Consider the following 16577-nt stretch of genomic DNA (forward strand, 5'->3'; position numbering starts at 1 on the left):
TTAATCTGTTTTACAACTGCTCCCCCTATGGGGGTAACGCATTAGTAGTTGTAGGATTATTTTCTGCAAGCAACCTGTAGGATAATTTCAAGGCCCACTGAAATCTGGGACCGTAGGTCTTGGTCTGGTACAAGTAGGCAGAAATCAAGACCAACGTTAATCTATTCTCACGTTTAGTCAAATATTAATTAAAGTCTTCAGTAAGTAGCAAAAGAACATAAAATAACTTCCAAAAGCAATCTAAAAAAATTAATGTGTTTAGTTATTGCTGTAGGAAAAGGAATCAGTTTTTTTCCCCACAAATTGTAGGCGTAAATACATTAAAAATTAATTACTTTTATCAGTTAAGTGGAAAGAGAGTTTAAATACTAATACCAGCGTGTTATATCCAGCCTTAATTACGCAAATATTTATGATATTTTTCCTTTGCTTCTTGACTGAATTTTGCCTCAATTGAAGGTAGGGCTTTTCGAGATTTGAAATGCATTCGCGGGCTTGGCTCATAGAACAAACTACGAACGCTTTAACTCTTTTTTTATTATTATAATTTATTTCGTAAGTCCCGGTGAAGCTCTGCACCATTTCTTATTCTTATTTTTTTCCTGTGCGTCCATATCCCTTCTACACCCAAACTGAAAAATAAATAATCCTGAAATCTCTAAAACATAAACAGTAATGTAACTGTTGGGTTTAATAACTTACAGTAGTAACGCATTACTGAAAGAAAACAAACAGAAATTAATTCAACGCAAATTATGATGAAATAGCGTTTGGAACGCTAACATGATATATGATATACGATAACGCCTTCATTTATTATTGTCAATTAAATCGTGCTTAATCCTTTCTGGAATTTTTTCGAGGAAATAAATATTTGAGATTTACTTCGTAATTTTTAATATAGATATTTTGCGTTTTTATGTATTTTTGCCTTCTGGCAAAGTGAGAACTGAATTCATTGAATGAGAAATACTCAATCGTCTGTGAAAAACTGTTTCTTTTTTTGTTTTGTTTGCTTAATTTCTTTTATACATCGGTCTAGCTTTATTATAGTATTTGAATAGAACATGTGGCAACGATTAGATAATTCTATTCTTTAAATGATATAAATTTTGTGCATTATGAGTTATAATATGAACGAAATATAATACTGTTAAGTGAATCTAGCGCCAGTGTCGCCATGGTAAACAAATACTAGAGTGAATTTTAAAGAATGCATTTATTCTATTGTTGTTTATGCGCTGTCGGCGAAGTAGAGTTAATTCAATCCAATAAGTTTAAATGAAATGCAAGAAAAAATGCGTATAATTTAATATTCCGCACAGGGAAATCATGTGGTGTACACATCAGATTTTTTTTCCAAAACCTATTAAAATGGATTTAAAAGAAATTGTTTCGTGACATCTCTACTTACGTAGGTACATATGTATGTATCTCGCATAACTTTAAAACGAGTAGCTTTAGAACGTTGAAATTTTGAATATAGGACTGCTATAACGTGTAATTGTCTACTACCTTCCTTTTTAACTGCAATCAGCCGCACCAAAGCATATAAATGTATATATATTCCCCCTGTTACTCGGCTTGGTGAGCTCAGTTTTTATTATTATTATTATTATTATATGCTGGTAAATTTTACATTTTTTGCTTTAAAAGTGATTGATTTATGTTATTCTTATGATCCGGTTAAGGTTTTTATGCTTTTAGGTTAATCTGTATCAAATAGTTGTAGAATTATATAAGTGGAGCTAAGCCTAACTTGGCGCGAATTTGTTGACATTTGAAATTCTTAGTAGAATAGTGAATTAAGTCAATTGGTGCACCAACTTGAGTGCCTTTTCGAGCAGTGGAGTCAAACATTAACCTGCAATTTTGTTCATTGAAAATTTTGTCTTAAAAGTTGTTTAATGTGCGACTAAGCCTAACAGAGCAGCCATATTTGTGTACATTTTAAATTTAGCAGAATTGTGGATTAAGTCAGTTTCTGCACCTTCAGTGTCTTGCGGCGGACCCCACAGAGATAAGTAAATCGTGTGTGCTGTCCCTGCAATTTACTGCTCCCAGCCTTTCTGAGTCTGTAGTCAAAGCCCCTCGATTTCAGGAGGGTTGACGAACCAATGATCTGATTTTTCTCCTGATATCGTTCTAGATATAATGATTCAGAGGATGTAAAATGCTACTGTAAAATTAGGGAGGCGTGGCTACTTCAGTCAGAAGATTTTCGCCATCGGAGTAACATCAAGAGAACACTCCTGAACTCTAGACTAGAGAGACCTACGATGCTCTTGAGCTCTCGACTAGAGAGAAATTCGTTAATAGATGCCTCACGAGGACTATAATTCGTTTGGTTTATTTAATTATGGCAAAGGACACTAGGGCTATCTGCCTAAGTGGAGGAATGCCTTCATGGAGGACTTTCTAAGGGAAACTGGCTCGTATACACGTTACACATGGGGAAAACCACAAAGACGCCCACGCAGCCAGCCCGTTCGCGGGATTCAAACCTCGGACCGAGAGTCACTCCCACAGTAGTGATCCCCCCCCCAATAGTGAACAAAACCCACCAGTCTTTTTGTCAAATGGGGCTGAAAGTAAACTCTCAGTTTTGTGCACCGAAAAATGTGGCCGCTGGCTAAATTGCTTGTTTTTGCGTAGAAACCTGTAAAAATTTTTTTTTTAATTGTTTTAACTGTATTTGGTGTTTTATGTTTTTCTATATTCTTCAAATTTAAATAAAGATATTTTGAGGTTTTAGGTATTTTTGCCTTCCCGCGAAATGTAATTCAATTAATTGAATGAGAAATATATCACTAATGAAATTGGAGAAAATAAGTTTAAATAAAATGCAACAAAAAAGTGTGTGTAATTCAATAAGCCGTGCAAGGAAGTCAGGTGCAGATTTTTTTTAAATCGTTCGAAACATTTCAAAAAGGTTGATTAAAACTAAAATCAGATTTTATTAATTGAAATCACGAATAAATATGTAAACGAAATAACTATTTTTTTTATTTCATTTTTGTTTAAATTTTTCTTCATTTATTATAATTGATCTTTTTTGCAAATACTGAAAATGAAGAAGTGCTTAACATTATTTAGGTATCTTTCCTTTCGTAAAATTCCGGTAGATTTCCGTCGATTCCTGAAAATGAGTGGCATTGAAGGATTTCTAAAAAAATTGTTTAATTTTTCGAAGTGCACCAGTTGATATGTGGTAAAAAATTGCGAGTTTTACAGATATGACATTTCTAGTAAATAATCTTAACAAAATACTTTTTGAAATAAGAAGAAACATACTGTTTCGTATCCATTGTATAAAATCGTTCTAAAATTTATCTCCAAAACTTACCAGCATTTTAATTCCCTCCTCGTATAATAAATCTTTGCATAATGTAAAATATATATAAATATTTAATCATGCTGTTAAACATACAGCAGTAGAGAACTCGTTACAGTGTTTCATATAAAGCTAAACACTTGTGATTTGTTAAAAGTGAAACAAAATTCCTGGAAGTTTAGTTGCCTGTGGAATCCATAGAGTTCTTCTGATATTATACTTGAATGCATAAGTTAATGAGTTTGAGGAAAACAGTCTGCCACAAACTGGTTTCAAGAGCAAAAGCTGATTTCCATTATCGTTTTCCGTTTTCATTTTTTCCCTTTTAAAATTCGTATATGTTTTGAGTAATGCAGTTGAAAAAAAATCTGATGTGTACACCACATGTAATTTTTAAACAATAACCTCATTACAAAACTAACCTTTGATAACATATTTTATAAAATTTAAACGATTTCCTACTGTGCTTGCTCGCAGTTTGTTATTTATTTATTCCGTAGATACAAATTTTGACTCTTACGGTTGATTGAAATAACTGGCAGATATATACTGAATTTACAAAATAAAAATGAAAAAACTTCTATTTAAAAAAATTCACTGCACATCTTTTAATATTCGTTTATAAAATCTTTCTATCAATGGCTTATATCGCTTAAAAAGTCAACTTAGTGTTGATTCTCATCGATTACATGTACTATTAGTGCCTTTTTTTATCGTGTAATTATACTGCTAATGAAACCTTTTGAATAATAGAATGGCTATTTAATTTGCATGTATGTTTTGGAATTTGAGTCTTTTTCCCATGGAAGTTTTGCTGTGTCATTACTTTCAAATGTCTTCAATGATCTTCGATAAATGTAAACAAGATGACTATTCTCATCGAGTTCTTAAGATGATATTGTTTTCTTTGCAGAACTTAGTATGGAGATCTGAAAAGGAAATTGAAGTTAACAACCAAGTACTTTCATTCCCGTGTTTTATTCCGTAATGGTGTCTGTAATGCAAATCCGACACTGAAAAATCGATTTCTGTCTCCAACAAAGGTAAGTTTTTTTTCAATTTAATTGAAATCAAGATAGCAACAATTTCTATCAGCATAAGTCGAATGAAAGTTGTATTTTTTAAAAACGTAAAGGTGTTTCATTAATAATATTTCATTTTTCTGATTGGTATAATTGTGTATATTCCTTTAAAAGAGAAGATTTTGCTTTTTTTTTTTTTTTTTTTTTTTTTTTCATTTACTAGCCTTCATTACTGATCACATTTTTTATGAAGCGGTTTTAATATTAGGCGTATAGTATCTGCCAATATTTAAAAACAGAATATGTCTGTGGATTTATGTGTAATTCGATTTTGCAGATTCAGTATAAAGAATTTACTTGAAATTTATTATGTCTTCGATAATTCCATATGCTATCTGGCAACATTCCGAATTCCATGTTCCCAGGAATAGCCAAAATGTTCCATAGCCTTGACGATATACTACATTCAGAAATTGCTGTTATCTAGACAGTGGCTATACAACGTCGGTATAAAATATCCCATATTTTTCGTACCTGACGAAAACCCGAAAAACTACAGACAGAGTTGCGTTAGTTTTGGGTGTATTTAAGTGATTTGGCATGTAAAATGCTACATTCCGAATTTCAGCGACAGGCTACCGATAGAGATCCGAAGAAGTGTATAGAGGAACTATTGCGTCGATAAACTTGTAATTTTCAACACACAAAATGTATTATGATGCAATGGAATAATGCATAACAAATGCAGATTTCGTTTAGTGGATAAAATTATATTTCTGCTTGAGTTTGATCAAGCATATAGTTCTCTGTCATTTGAAAACTTAGTAACTATATTAATGTAATTTTTTCTGTAATTGTATGATCTTCATAACACGTAAAGTTTTTTGCGTCACATCAATGGCGTTTGGTGCAAATGAGAATAATTTTTGGGCTGAAATTTAAAGATAGTAATTTGTAAAGCAACACCTTATGCAAACGCTGTCAACGGTTTTCGCCACGTATAGTATGAGGATAGAATATACTGTATCGGTTGCTATGGATTGCAGAGCCAAAAATTTCAACAATTCTAATAAATTTTTTATAATATTAACCGTGCGAAATAGGTAAAATCAGCGTTATATTTGCAAATTTTCCAGGACTAGTTTCGATAGTTTAACTATCGAACCATCTTCCTCACTTGTCATAGTGTAAATGCACTTTTGCGCTCCAGTTTTATTAATTTGCGATTTGGGAGCTGAGGAAGATGGTTCGATAGTAAAACCATCGAAACTAGTCCCGGAAAATTTGTAAATGTAACGTTGATTTTTTTATTTCACTTTTAAATTAATTGCTGTTCGTCGTGCTATTTTACCCTTAATTATAGGTATTAGTCTTCAGGGAGAAGCGCAAAATGTGGCTAATGTCTTTCGATGATGAATTTCTCAAGTAGTTTTACCTAGCCCTGAAAACAGGCTAATGAGTCTGTATTGTTTCACATTCTTTCTGATCTTTGCCAAGTTTCGGGAGAAGCGTAGAAGGAGGTTTGCATGATTTCGGAATATAGAAAATGGTGGAGCAGGTATTAAAATTACGTGTAAGCTTGGTAATGATATTTCTCGGAAGATTTCATGTCATACAGATGGTTACAGCATCCTTTCTAGGCTACTTGGGTTATGTTATTTTAATAATATTTTTAAACTCTTTTTCCTTGATCAAGTTAATAATGTTGTTTTCCGTGGAAGTAGAGAACCAGGTTTCAATAGTATTCTCAATATGAAGTATAAAATCATTGAATCTTCCATAGCGACTAATCTTGTGTAACATCAACATTTAAATAACATTTTTCTTTTTAAATGGTGCTTGATTTGCTTGCTGTTTGAATTGTATTACAGTTCCTCCCGTCATACACACAAACATACTCACAAAATATTTGGTATAGTTGTGTCACCTGATTAGTCTTTATGGTTATTATATTCGTAGACGGCTTCAAGAACAGGGCGCCAATTTTCGGAGGAGTTAAGCTCACAGAAATGACAATTTTTGTATTTATGTTTGATATATTGTATATGTATATTTTGCTTTAAATTATCAATATGTGAAGTTTTACAATGGACCAGTAATCCTGATCGCTTAAGACGCCAGAATGGTGAAGCCAGTTCTGATTTATGTCATATTTGATATTTTGTTCACTTACAAATGACTTTCGTCAGTTTTCTCAGATAATTTTAAGATAAAAGACGTGATCGGCTACTAAATAAACCATTGGAGATATTGTCTAACATTTTAATTCTGCAGGAGTAGATAGGAGTGTGGATTTTTCTGTGAGGAACATGAACGGGAAACAGTTTGTATTGGAAACGCCAGTTAAAAAAAAAGTCATGGCAAGTAACCACATGCGTGCTATTCTGTAAGTTAAAATTTAATGATCAAATGGAACTGTTTTATTAAAGCCTGTTATTTTTGTCTTGGAAACTCCAGTTAAAAAAGTCATGGAAAGCAACCACATGCGTGCTATGATTGAGTTAAAATTTAATGATCAAATGGAACTGTTTTGATAAAGCCGGTTCTTTTTGTATGATTATTCGTAATACATACAAAAATGCTAAAATTAAATTTTGACAAAATAAACTTTCTGAGTGTTCTTTCTTTTTGAACTTTTCTTTTTATTTCTGAATTTGTTTTATTAAATACCTAACTGGCTAAGATACAGAAATAATGATGATAATTTTTATATAAAAGATCCTTTCTGATCTTTTGTTAGCCATTGACTTTCTTGTGTTTACGTTATCATTATCATTATAAGGCCCAGCCCCGATCCTCCCTGCGAGCACCAGTCGGCCGTATGATCAAAAAATGAGACTGGTCAGGGAAATATATATATATATATATATATATATATATGTATATAAACATGGAAAGTCCAAAATCTGAGTATCAATGCCGAATTCCAATTCTGTCTTTCTTTGTATTTATAATTTTCATTATTGTCTCTGCAAAATCTTTCAAATTTGAATATTTCATTTTAAATACACGCTAGAACTCTATTGGCGCGTGCTGCGGTTACATGAGAAACAACTTAATCTACTATCAGATCAAACTTGAGGGAGAGACGACTTTAGCGGCTACATTCTTAGGTACTTAGTCTTGGCCGATGATAATTATTACAAAAAACGATGGAAATGCATGGGAAACAGTACATTTTACGTCAGTGTCAAAGATCCTGGACTTACGTATCTTAGATCTTAAAAGAGTTCTAGGAATGAAGTGGGCAGAAATGTCTTTTGTATTGAAATAATTGTTACAGTAATTGCTAGTTCTTTTTATGGGGAGGAGTTAAAGTTATTTTGTTGGTTAATTCAAAGTACAAGAGGGCAACTAATTCGGTATTAATTCGGTATTTAATTCGCATATGAGTAAAAGTATGAAAACTCCAACAATCAGCCAGTTCACGAGAAATCAAGCCCGTGATCTACTAACGCTCAGAAGAATTATCAAGTTGGCTAGAGTGGTGCTTTGATCAGAAGACTGAGACTTTTGCACGTCCATTTTGATAATCTTGAAAATCGATGCGTATAACCAGAGTGTGATATTTGTCGAAGTCCGTATTAGAAAAGGTGTTGTTTTTATTATAAGGTTTATTTATTTATAACTCTCCTTCAATATTTTTCCTCGCCATTTTCTCTCTCCAACGTACTTTCGTGGTGTAACGGTAGCACACTCGGCGAGTATTCGAGAGGTCCTAGTTCAAGTCCCTTAGAGGGCATTGCTCATTTTTCATGTCTCCTGCTTCAAAAAAAAACTAATAACTGTACAGCATGACCTCATTCAACTGAATTTAGATAAACTCAGTTTTATATAACGCTTAAAACAATCTGCATATATGAAATTAGTATAATTTATCTTCGTATGGCATTTATGTGTCGCATAGGAGCTCACTTTAGTGTTACAATATGTGGCAAATCTTTTTGAAGTTCAGTGGTCAGCGGTTGAGAGGAACAGATGGCAAGAGGAAATATTCAAGGAGAGCTGTAAGTAAAACCAAAAAGGAAATTGAATAAAGTAAGAAGATACTTATTTACACCGTCAATGCCGTTCACTTTATTTATTGTACTTAAGATTTCCGACGTGCTTGAGATTTCTGAATTACTTAGTTTTTGTTTTCATATGTTGTTTTTCAATGTTTTCAAAAATGTTAAAAATAAATAACAATAATGAAGCAGAGATGCTTTATGGAGGGGGAGGGGGAATTTTTTTTTTCTCTTTTTTAAGTACGATTAGGATATTTTATAGCACAAAAGTTTTCTTGTTTAATGTTTTTAACGTAAATTTTAGTAATTCTGATGATTTCCTTCATTAAGAGGTCTTGTAATCGAAATGAAGTCTTTGAATTTTTCATATTATGCTATAAGATATTTTAAGTTTGTTCATTTTAATTATTCATACATTTTACTCATTTCTTTTCTTTAAAAATAATTATTACGAATATTCGTAAAAAAATTTTCCAGGCCAGGCACATGTAAAATAATCGCTAATGAAAATTACATTGGTGCAATTTATGTATGTTTTCTAGAGTAAAACATATAAGTTTCTAATATCCAAGTGACACTGCAGGGAAGGAACGGTACGCGGAGGAAATCGTATATTAGGTAGCCACAAATATATCTTTAGGATCACAGAATTACTTTTCGCATTATCATAATCACCATAATCCTGATATTACATGGTGTTAATTTCAAGACTAATATTTAACGCTGCATTAGTATGCTTGTAAGATTCATTTTTAGTAGGCTTTGCTTACGTTAAAATCCGTCCTTTATTTCTCTTGGTATTTCATTTGCTTTTACCAGAACGTGTAAATTAGAGAAATTTAAATAGAAGAAATAATCTAAGAGAATGAGAATCGCCATCGCCAGTCATGTTAAAGCGTATCCTTTGTTTGCATCTGATGCGACCAATAATTCTCGGAGTTTTGCGAGTTTTCCTTTTGACATTGCATTTCCATTCTCACGATGGTCTAGTCGTCATTAGTTGCGTAAGCTGAAGACATAATATTCATTAAGCACGTTCATATCTGTGTAAATGGAATTTAAGCCGTAGCCAATCAGAGAAGGTAAAATTGCGATTCGTACATGTTCCGCTGACGCATCGAAAGTTCGTGTTTGATTTGCCGTGACTGGTGGATTCTTATGGCAGGTTTGCATAAAATTGGACAGTGAAAACATTTAGGCAAAATCCTTATACCAGTTTCTGTGACGTGGCGAAGTTTTGCAGCTTAGCAACAAATTTCGACTCATGACCGCAAAGCCCTCTTCTGAAAAATCTGTCATCATGAAATTTACTGAACCAGTGGTAACTACAAATTAATTATTAAATTGTAGAAAACTTGAATTTACATATTTGTTAAATTTGAATTTACATATTTATAAATAAATTTTTCTCAACTTTTATTTTCCACTTCGGGTTGCAGTCTAAAATAAATTTTGCTCTATTTTACTATTGTGTTTATTCAGTCCATGGAAAGTGTAATGAATCCAGGACGAAAATTCGTCCGCTTTGTTTTATTTTGGGAGTCTGTATATGTACATTTAGGATTTTCGGGAATAACAAACGGTAAAAGTCGACTGTGCCCAGCCGGGTTTCAAACCAAGAATCTCCAGTACCTATCTGAATGTGCCAATCATTTAACATCACAAGAAGGGATGATATCTTAAGAGGGAAAGTATCCTTTTTCCTTTCAAAATAATGATAACTTAGCAGATTTTTAAGATGAAGATAATCATTGTCATTATTGTGGTTAGTTTCGTTTTTAGAACTCATTTGGAAGGAATGCTTTAGTATTCGACGTAAAAGAATTATTCATTTCATCTTACATGCATTTCAAAATAAATTTAAATATATTCTGATTCCAGAAACTTTACAGAAAATTGTACTATCTTTTGAAAGTTGATTTTGATTAGAAACTATTATACATGAGATTCGTAATTATATGTAACCAAGAATAATTTTTAAATCTAGTAATGTAATGAATACCTTTTCTACATTTACTTCATTCCAGTTTGTTCCTCTACATGCCGATGTGTTAGCGTTACGTTTCCTGTAAAAATTATGTATTTTGCAGCCGATGAAATTTAATCAAATTTATTATTTGCCAATTTATTAACAACGTTAAGAAAAGTGCTGTTCACAATAAAATATCAGAGCAAATGGAGATCGAGAAGAGGTAGATGGAAAATATTTATTCAAATGATGCATTTCAAATTTATATATGTATATTTAATCTTTTAGTACTAATTATTATAGTGTACTTCTCTTTTATCAGAGTGTTACATTTCCTTCAAATTATAGGAATTATTAGTACTGAGCTGCTAATTTCCTGCTTGTCATCTTTTCTAATACTTAATACCTAATAGAAACAGAATCATAGATTTTGGGCTTCTTTTCTAGAAAACATGATTCTTTCTTCTAACTGCGAAATTATTTTTAGGCATATTTATTCTCTTGCATTGCCTTATTTCATGTTTACTCGCCTAGTTTGCCACTAACCTTGCTGTTCAATTTAGCCTTCTTGGTAATACAGTATTCCATTTCCTGCAATTGTTTCCGTCTATTATAGGTTTCCTTCCTTATCACTAGAGTTGGTTTTCTCTGTAACGAAGTTCCTAAGCTGATTTCTAAATTTCCAATCCTTATCGTTCTTTCTAGATTTGTTGTCGCAATGCGGGATAGAATTTATTATATTTTTATCAAATTTCGTCATCTGATTGTTCTCCTCCACAATTTAATGCTTTCATTTAACCGCTATATTTTGACAATAGGAAAATTTCTTTTCTTTGTTTTAATCTTTTCTACTTTTTGTCGTATATAGATAGATACGCGATGATTATCTTTTGTAATATAGACGACAATATTAAACATTTTAATAATATCAGTTAAGGTAGATTTTTAGATGAAAATTTTTTAACGTATTTTTAGAGATTTTCAGAGACAACTGAAATAATTTCTTTCAAAATGTTTTGCTCTTCAAGTGTAAGACTGGCGTTTTTCTGTAGCTGAATACACTAAATATTTTAAAAATTAGCCTCAAACTGATTGCTAGAATGGCTGTCTTAGAAGTTTGGTTTTTGTTTGCAGTTTGACTAGCGTCATAGAAAATTTGGCTTTTCTGTATGTCAGTTTTATAATATTACACGTAATTTATGCTCAGGGCAAAGAACAAAAAATGATGTTTTTTTGCTTAAATGTATGTGATTTTACGTGTACACAAACACACACATATATATATTATGTGCTATATACTACCGTCATGTATCGTAAGGTATGCATTACGTATATCGTGTATACATATAGTGTGGTATGCGTAATATATTGAATCTTCTCCACCCCCCTAAGATGATCGCATACGCTTCCGAATGATACTAACCTTCTCGGAAACGCTCATTTTGGAGATTTTCAATAATTGCTGTTTATTTATATTCTATGAAATTCTGATCACTTTTAGAGGAATTATTATGTGTGTATGAGATACTAAAGCTTGAAGCAGTAATTGCAGATGTAAGAGATTTAATAATAAGCTATCGTGGCCGAGTTTAATAATAGTCCTTTTATTTTAATTAAAAATTCTGTCACAAAACTTTACACATTAATCGTGCCCCCTCCAGAACATTTAAATCTTTAATATTCTTGCAAGCAGCGTAGCAGCGATCTAGTTAGGCCGAGTAGCAGATGTGAAGTACGATGTGTTCCGGACGAAATCTTAATTCAGAGTGGGTTAGTTCGGTTTCAATACATTTTGATTGAATAATTAATAAAGCTGTAAATGTATTATTACTGAAGAGGAAGTACCCAAATTAAAATGAAGAATAAGATGTACTTTAGCCAATTAAAATTACAAATTTGCTTTACGTATTTACGTAACACATGCAAGATCAAAATATGTGTATGTGTGTGTGTATACTCACAGCTTATTGATTCCGTAAGATGCATATGTATAAGTGTGTGTATTTAATTATGGCAAAGCACACTAGGGCTATCTGCCTAAGGGGAGGTATGCCTTCGTGGAGGACTTTCTAAGGGAAACTGGCTCGTATACACGTTACACATGGGGAAAACCACGAAAACACCCATGCAGCCAGCCCGTTCGCGGGATTCGAACCTCGGACCGAACTACCAGTGTTCAGCGACTTTACCGCTCGGCCGCTGGTGGGCCATATGTATAAGTATTGTTATTTGCAAACAGTTGTAATTTCGTTTTCGGTTTCCGAAAGCATTTTCTAGTGGTAGATTCAGAATACGGAATTTAATTTATCTCGAACTTTTGAAGAACGTGGATGTAGTTAATAACAGGCAGACCTGTAGCCGAGTTGAAAAATTTCCTAAACGCTGTATTTCTCAACAGAATTTCAAGTCCTGTCGAATAGGCTGACTGCATCAGTGTTTTCGTGCATTCCCCAATTTGATGTGTGTAACGTAAATATGAGCCGATTTTCCTCACAAAATCTTTCGCAAATATTTGTGAAAGATCAGTTCAGTCTTTTCAAACAACAAACAATTAATAAATATTTTTCTTGTTGCCAAACCAGGAAACAAAATATTTTTGACACTTCCGGTTAATACGTATACGCATGACGTCGTGATATAAACTAGTGTAATATAACAACTTTTTCTCAATATCAATAAAAGAATTAACGTAGCTATCACCTATAGTGTCAGATATACTAACCTGAAACAAAAATGTTGCCAACAGCAACTGTTTATATAAAATGCTGACATCAAAGAAAAATTTTCAACATGCAATTACGTCACATGCAATCGCGTGCTTTTCTTCAACGTCAGAATTTGACGTTATATAATAATATGGTGTTTAATGTTTAGCAATGCCATTTTTATTCCATATTTTGTAAAACTTGCAAATTTTTTATTAAAAACTCTACGATTTGAAAGCGAGCAGTGGCAATACTTTTCGAAATATTGCAGATTTGTATCTTCAGCGCGCGACACTGTTGCCACTCGATAATATTATTGCGAAAATTAGCGTTTTCAGAGCTTATAATTAATATATCGGCTAATTAAAGTCGTACGAAAATGAAAATGATCGAAATGGCTTCCCACAAATTTTTGGAATCCGGAGGTACCTTTCTCGTAACTCAACTCCCCGCCGTTCTGGAGGAAATAACTCATACTTTTACCATATTTCCAAAACTTTTATGTATAGAAAAGTAAGTGCTTTAACCTAACTAAACATAATTATTGCGTGAAGTTGTCGTTTCTCCATCCAGAGAACAGTGACATGCAATATGAAAAACTCTACGTTCTGACTAGATATTTTAGTGACATACAACGCGGAATACTCTACGATCTCGCTAGATATTTTAAACATAAACTTGAACTTTCTAAAAATATCTTCAGCGAAAATCTCGGAATGTGGTACTTATCTTTTAAAAATATTGAATTTTATCTAGTATTGATTTTATGATTGTTTCGAATAGCTGTTACACTGCACTGAGCAGTGATTAACGTAGTATCTTATTGGTTTCCATCTTGAATTCGGCGAATTTATTTTCTTTCCTTTTATAAAGTTTATTAAAGTACTATGCATTTCTGTTTTCTTTCTGTTGAACTGCTGTTAATGCTGTAATGTTACGTCTTGAGTTTTATCTAGAAAGGAGGGGGAAGAATAAAACACGTAATTGCTAACATTTATATTTTTAAACAAAGCAGAAATTAATATTCAAATGCAGTCTTGTCTTCAACCCTCAAATGCAGTCTTGTCGTATCTTTTATCAAACAGAAGTTTAGTTCTTTCCTTGTAGTCATTATAATAGCTGTTTTTCTGAAACTGGTACATTTCCGTTAAGTATCTTTGAAGGACATGCTGAGAAATAATATTTGTCACTGCGGAGGGAAATTCGCAAGCTTTTATTGTTTTGCGTCTTTCCTTCTTAAAGAAACGTTAATAAGAGGTTAGACGTATTCTATGAATTTTAGTACAATATACATAGCTGTTATCAACAGCAACTTTAAACAGTTTTGAGACTGCAAACAGTCTTACGTTTATAAAAGACAACTGAATTGTTCGTTATTTAGTATAAACGAATTTTTATTGCATATAAACGAACTTAAATTCGGCATTTGGTCAGCCCTGTTTACTGTTATTATGTTTATATTAGTGAATGATAAAAATGTTTTTGTTGCCTTGCCAGCAGTTAGTTTTTCGCCCTCCTTCCCTGTATTATTTGTGCTAACTCATGCATGGGTGCGCACATATATAACCATAAAACGCGTATAGTCCAGAAATAATCCCAATGTGCTATACAAAATGAATTCTTCAAAGATTTTCTCAAGTAATGACGTACAGTATATTGATTAAGCCAAGATTGAATAAAAATAATAATTTGCATAGATTTTGTAATTTTCTTCGGAATGAATAGCGTATTATATTCCTATCCTTACGGATTCTTAATTACATGCTTTTAGGCAGCGTGGAGAATACTGCCGAGACTATGATATCATTTAATTTGAGGTCAGTTCCATCACACTGCGCACGTTAATAGTTTGTTTACATGTCCCAGTGTCCCAGCGTTAGTCATATTTGCTTTTTATCTCCTTCTTTATGCCCTTCACGCACTTATTGTTCAGTCAAAATATCTTAGTGTGTTACAATTCTGTAGCTTGTTTCGTTTTTTTTTTTTTTTTTTTTTTTTTTTTTATTATTATCAGAAGCCACTCTTGAATTGTTTGTTCATGTATACTTTTGAACTCCTAAACAAAAGCCTTTTTAACCAAGGCTACATTTGTTACCTTATAGCAAAAACTTGCGTCCTTTGCAGTATGAGGTATAAGTTTTCTTTCCCAAATTTGAATTAATGTTAAGCTTTTGTTCATTTCAGACCTCTGCAATTTTTAACATGTCTTAAAAACTTTCCAGCCTTTTTTATCACGGAGATATGCTAACATAGGGTATCTCTCAATTTCTAAAATTTAAAGAGTTGGATCCTTATGAAAGTCCTTTCCCCCCAAAAAATTTAAACATAACTGAACAAATAAAATAATGATAAACAAATCAAAAATAATTAATTATTAAAATTTAATGAAAAGATGTTCAAGATATCAATACAGTACGTGAAATAGTGAGTAAAAAAATAATATATGAAAGTGATATTCATAGAATTTGAATGAAATGATTAAACAAATGAAATCTGTATACATATATTCGAAGTGCGTCTAGAAACTAACCACTTTTGTTACGATGTTCTTCACTATAATCCCTTACTCGATCTTTTGCGTCATTGCATGTGAATTTTGCACTACTGCATGTGGTAGTGTAGGCCATTTTTGTTGGTTTGTTCAGGAGGTTCTTCGTCCTTTTTCTTCACTGCATCAATGCACAGAAATCTAGTGTCTTTTCATGCAAACCTGATTTTTGGAAACAGAAAATGTCACATTTAGTACAGAGACAAGAGAATAATAGAGTGAACATTCTAAACTTGAAAGTATGTGCTTAGTCAAAAAGGAAGTGAGACATAGGTGAATATTCTTTTTCACGATGCAGAAACCAATTTACTATGTTTCAAATTAGTTTCTTCTCATTCTTTCATGAATAATTCTCAAAAAGCTCATCGTAATAGGTTTGGTTAGACCCTTAGTTTAATTAAGCATTATACTAAAAAACTCGTGATTTATTTCAAGTTATAGCATTTTATAAAAGATAATTTTCAGTGTTTAGAAGTCTTCGGGAAGTTTACTCGAATTTCTTTTCGTTCAAGAGACAGAATTTTGAAAACACTTTCTTTTTTAATAAAAGTAGCATGAAACTAACTTTTCGAATACTCTGTTTGTTAAAGTTTACTAATTCAGCCGTTATCTAAGTACTGATCCAATGATTTTAGCTGCGCAAAAATTAAGCGATTTTGTGGATGTTAGCACAAATCATGGATCTGCAAGAATGACCGATGCGGTTATTATTTTAGATCTTTTCTCTTTCGCTTTTAAATCTTTTGAACCAACCAAAATATTGAGTACGGGATAAATAATCATTACTATAAACTTTATATTGCAGCTTGTACGTTTCTGTAGCTGGTATATAAATTTACGCGCACATTAATGCGCCACTGCCAAGGAAAACGTATCATGATTCCGATGGAGAGGAAAAATATGCACCTTTTCCATATTAATTGCACTGCTGAACTAACCGTTCCACAACTTTTAAAAATACTTTATGAGGAGATTGGAGCGCTGACCATAAT

General features: G+C 32.4%; 1 protein-coding gene across 6 annotated transcripts in view; it reads left to right on the plus strand.

The window, feature by feature from the left end:
• The window catches only part of LOC118190443 (uncharacterized), a 495778-nt gene that overhangs the window by 290272 nt on the left and 188929 nt on the right, over nt 1–16577 (plus strand). For all 6 annotated transcript variants that reach the window (XM_085810552.1, XM_085810555.1, XM_085810551.1 and 3 more), the window contains one exon: nt 4248–4377. The gene's annotated coding sequence lies outside the window, so the exon portion shown is untranslated. The remainder of the gene's footprint in view (nt 1–4247; nt 4378–16577) is intronic.

The sequence above is a fragment of the Stegodyphus dumicola genome, chromosome 2 (genome assembly GCF_044657685.1).
Source record: "Stegodyphus dumicola isolate Sdum_Otavi_A_Nest chromosome 2, ASM4465768v1".
NCBI lineage: Eukaryota > Metazoa > Arthropoda > Arachnida > Araneae > Eresidae > Stegodyphus > Stegodyphus dumicola.